The sequence below is a fragment of the Pinus tabuliformis genome, chromosome 1_1 (genome assembly GCF_031772625.1).
Source record: "Pinus tabuliformis cultivar Carrire ecotype Pingquan chromosome 1_1, CPIR1, whole genome shotgun sequence".
Taxonomy (NCBI): Eukaryota; Viridiplantae; Streptophyta; class Pinopsida; order Pinales; family Pinaceae; genus Pinus; species Pinus tabuliformis.
The window spans coordinates 993,985,943-993,991,281 of NC_142297.1; the positions used below are offsets into that span (position 1 = coordinate 993,985,943).

The 5,339-nt window shown below is 33.5% G+C and overlaps 1 pseudogene; it reads left to right on the top strand.

Annotated features, from left to right (window-relative positions):
- Positions 1–560: 560 nt before the first annotated feature.
- LOC149217904 (F-box protein At5g46170 pseudogene) lies at positions 561–2,365 on the top strand (annotated as a pseudogene).
- Positions 2,366–5,339: the final 2,974 nt, after the last annotated feature.

Genomic DNA, 5,339 nt, shown 5'->3' on the forward strand with positions numbered 1-5,339 from the left:
ACCGACGAAAAAGGAAAAAAGAAGAAATAAAAATCGTTGCATTTATCTTCTTTTAATTTGTGAGCCTGTGGACTGTATCTTAGAGGTGAATCTTTCAAATAATCTTCAAGATGTAAAGGTGAAAAGAAAAGAATATTTATGTTTCCGCGAGGTTTTAACCTTCAAAATCGAAGCTAGGTTTCCTTTTTTCCATTGAAGGGTGTGAGGAAGCATGTATTTGGAGTTCGGGTGCAAGCAAAATAATAACGCGAGCTCGGAGGTTCAAATTCCTATAACGGATCAATTTGATCGTCTTCCCAATTCGTTAGTTATGGTGATCTTTTACAAGTTAGGCGACATCAAAGCCCTAGGGCGGTGCTTGGATGTTTCGAAACATTTTAACGGTTTGGTGTCGCAGGTGGAGGATGTCTTGGTGAAGGTGGATTGCGTGATCTCTGGTGAGGAGAGTGGGAGTTTGAGCCAAATTTGGTACTACGCTTGAGAGATGCGTGATATTGGGATCCACATCGTATTTCTGTGAGAATAATTTGAGGAAAAATCCTCGTTCTGCTATTCGAACAATGGATGAATCTAATGAGAGTTTGGATGATAATGGCAGTATACCAGAATCATTGTACACAGATGGCGGGTTGAAGCTGAGAGTATTTTGGATCATAAGTTCCTGAATTGCAGCTTATCCAAGGCATTATTTGTTACAACAGATAATTTCTGATCATCCAAAGCTTCAGAACCTCATTGTCACCAATGCATATGGATAGGGGATGCTCTGTATGGGGAAAGAACAATTGCGGGAGTTTAGGGACAAGCCACTAGCAGCCTCGGCTTCTGCGAATCGGACACAAGTTCCAGCCTTGAATATGAGTCTCTGGTATGCCCCATATCTTAAGCTTCCAAAAGGTGGTGAAATGGAGGGAGCAACCCGTGTTTCCATTAGGCCTAGCGATCGACGATTAAGAACGATGTAGTTAGAAGTCAAAAAGTATAAAATACCATATTTGATGGATTCTTTTTGCATTTAAACTCCTTCAAATGTTCTTACACACTTCAAGCTTTGGAAATATTGAAATGTTTAATCATTTATCCAATTTACTTTCCTTTTTTTGGTGTAATATAAGTGCTTTTGTTTTAATTTTATAATACTCTATCCTAGGCAGAGAGATATCGTATTGTAAATTTGTTCCCTAGCACGTGATTTCATGCTTGCTCTCGCCAATAATATAATTTTTAAGATCCCACGAAGAAACTTGGTCTGATTGTGCTTGTTGGTATGAGGTTAGGTTGAGATTTGAAGATATGATATCTGGTATTTGATGGAAATTGTTTGCATTTAAGGTTTCATTGTTCAAATAGAGCAAGTTCTTGAAGTCTGGTATTTTTTGACATAATTATGTTCCAAGTATAATACTTTCCGTCTTCAATGATTATGGTGTGTAGTGGATCAATTTGATCATCTTCCCAATTCATTAGTTTTGGTGATCTTTAACAAGCTAGGTGACACCAAAGCCCTAGGGCGTTGCTCGGTTGTTTCGAAATGTTTTAACGGTTTGGTGTCGCAGGTGGAGGATGTCGTGGTGAAGGTGGACTGCGTGATCTCTGGTGAGGAGAGCGGGAGTTTGAGCGGTAGGAGCGGGGACTTTATAGGTCTTTTTGTTAAACTTGTGATCGGTAGTATAGTTAAGCCCTTACAGACATTGCAACAGATCCTCGGGATGAAGAAGGTAGTTCTTGTCGAGGTTTCACATCATTCCCCCAGTGAGGTGCTGAAAAACTTCAAGGAGATCCAAAATCTTCGCATTAAGCTTCCCGGTGGAGAGTTGTGTAATATTAGGATCCATATCGTATTTCTGTGAGAAGAATTCAAGGGAAAATCTACGTTGTGCTATTCGAAGAACGAGGGAATCTAACAAGATTTTGGATGATAACGACAGTATACCAAAATCATTCTACACGAATGGTGGGTTGAAGTTGAGAGTAGTTTGGACCTTAAGCTCGTGAATTGCAACTTCTGCAAGGCATTTTCTGTTAAAACAGATAATTTATGATCATCCAACAAGGGACAAGGGATGCTCTGTATGGGGAAAGAACAGTTGTGAGAGTTCAGGGACAAGCCGCTAATGGCCTCAGCTTCTAGGAATCAGACATAGATTCCAGCCTTGAATATGAAGCTCCGGTATGCCCCATATCTTGAGCTTATAGAAGGTGGTGGGATGGAGAGAGCAACCCTTATTTCCATTAGGCCTAGTGATCAACAAATTAAGAAGGATACATAAGCTTTTCTAGTAGGGTAATTTGATGAGCCATTTGTGCAGCTACGAAGGAAATGGTGAAGAAGAGGACTTACCTTTTGGAAATGAATTCTTTCTAGCTGACACAGAACATAAGGTTGACTGGGCTGCTCACACGTAAGTTTGTTTCTTGAGCACAAATTTCTTTTGAAAAATTGATCTGCAAGCTAGGCATCCAATTGAATTCCTTATCATATTACAACCTTTAACGATTAGGCTTTTTGGAGCTTCTTATACCGAGTATGACCAGACCTCAATTTCTTTGATGCATAGATAACAGATCTTCGACACAAGAAAGTCCAAGCTTGTGTTCTCGGGACAATACTATGAGATTATGTTTTTCATATAAGGAAAATTTCTTCTTGTATTTGTGGTTTCAAGCTGGTCTAGTAACCTTTGCACATGATCCTTTAAAGACAATCTGAAATTTGGCATGCACGGCTAGATTCATTCTCCGGTGATGAGGATTATGTTGTAAGTGCTCAGGTCTCCCATTGTAAATTGTTAAGTTTGAAGCTTCATAATATTATCATTATAACCCAAAATTGATTTTAATTTAGCCACCCACATATGTAGTTAGAAGTCAAAAAGTATAAAATACTGTCTTTGATGGATTCTTTTTGCATTTAAACTCCTTCAAATGTTCTTACACACTTCAATATTTGGTAGTATTGAAATGGTTAATAATTTATCCAATCTACTTTCCTTGCTTTTGGTATAATTGAAGTGCCTTTGTTTGAATTTTATAATACTCTATCCTGCACAAGAGCTATGGTATTGTAATTTTGTTCCCTCGCACTTGATTTCATCCTCTCTCTCGCCAATACTAACATTTTTAAGATCCCAACAAGAAACTTGATCTGATTGTGCTCGTTGGTATGACGTTAGGTTGAGATTTGAAGAGATGATATCTCGTCTTTGATGGAAATCGTTTTCATTTAAGGTTTCATTGTTCATATATAGCAAGTGCTTGAAGTATGATATTGTTTGACATAATTATGTGCTACGTATATTACTCTCCGTCTTCAATGCTTATGGTTTGTCAAAAATATAATTATTGTATCCCTTCTGTTTTATTTTTCTTGGTAATTTTAACGAGCAGCATTAGAATTTCTTTTGTAAAATTTTCTTCTTAAAACTTAAAAGTGTGGTTTCATCCTTGTAGTAGATGTCAATTATATTTGTGGATGTGGATTTGAAGACTATCATAGGATGAAATCATATTATCTAAAGTGAAGTTCCATGCTAAGGAAAAACAGCGGTGGAAGAAGGGTATAAATGTAAAATTATATCATGGAATCATCATTTCAATATTGGTTGTAATTATCTCTTGATTGATTGGCATTTATAATGAAATTCAGAAAAATGTATAACAATCACTATATATAGTAAATGATTTTCACTGTCATAATAGAAGAATAATAATTTAATGCTACTCTTTCTTACGCTTCCTAAGCTACTTCCTTACAAGGTTTCCTTTGCAACATCTAGTGCAATTCCTAATTATGTACAGTTTAAGAATTTGTCCATGATTTTTATTATTTGTAATATTCAAAATTTCTTTTTCTGAGGGAGAATGAAAGTTGTTTATTATGTAAATTTTCCCCTTTCTTAACGGAAATTTCTTTTTTAAAAGACAGTGAAAGTTTTTATGTTCATAATGTATGTTGGATGGAATATTTAAAATTTTCACATAACATTTCATATATTAATTTTTTTTTTTTTAATCCATTTATAATATATGATGAATGTAATATTTAAAATTTCTTAATATGGAGGGGGCGTTTTTGTTGTTTGTTTACGATGCGAGAAAAGTTTGAAATTTTTCATTTATATATTTTAATTTGATATTTATCTAAATTTTAAATTTTTGCCTAATATTATATATGATTATTTTTTATTTTTTATATAGAAAATATTCTTATATTTTAGGTTTACATTTTACTAAAATTATTTATTTTCTTAAACTCGTTACATCAAACCTTAACATCTTACTCGAGCTAATTTAATTTCAGTAAAAAGTATCCCAATCATCTCTCTCAACCATGCACAGTAAACCCAAATAAAATTTCACATTATTTTTATATAGAGATCATTTTATTTTAATATATAATTGGATTGAATTGCAAAATTTTAGGAAATAATATTATATTAAACACTTTTATCAATCTCATTTTCATATGGTAATTAGAAATCTTCATTATATTTAATAATAAATTTTAAGGTTATGGCTAAATTATGTATCAAATTGATGTATGATATTTTCTTGTATGTAAGATAAGGGACTTAGTCAATTTGACTATTAAAATATATATTAAAATATATGGAAATGTATATAGAGTACTTCAGCGTTTTCTTGATAGGTTATTTCATATATTGTGGAATTTATTATGGTGCTACATATATTGTAATGCCTTAAGTCAATTTTTTTTATGCTTGATGAAACAATATAGAACACTTTAGCTAGGGTCTTTGACCAATAGTCTAGGCCTCTTGGACTCTTGTTCAATTAGCGTAGTGCTCAAAATATGACAAAATATATATGTTTTCCTCAATAATTGAAAATCTTTTGAATCTGATTTAGGAACTCATGTAAACTTGTCATTTAGTTAGGATGTATTTGAATTGTGTTTTCTACTACTTTATAGATTTACTATTGCTTTCTTAATATGCAATGTTTGCTTATAATCAATTTTTTCATTTTAACTATGTCATTATATTTTGTCTCTCTTTGATCACATGTAAACAATGTCATTTTCAAATTTCCTTACAACTTCTTCATTTTCTTTCTCCCAATGTCAAATGCTCGTGTTTGGATAAATGGTGAGCAATAATAGAATAGAAAGGAGGCTACACCCTATATGGAAAATTGCATAATCTTCTTCAATGATACTTGGTAGTTACTATTCAACATATTTCAAGTGTTTTCCATTGTAAACCAATCTTGCATTTGACAACTTTCCATATTCACTCATTGGACCGTATGGAAATGAAAAATTCTTTTGCACTAAATGAGTCAAACATGCAAGAAATCAATCACAAGTTATCTAGATT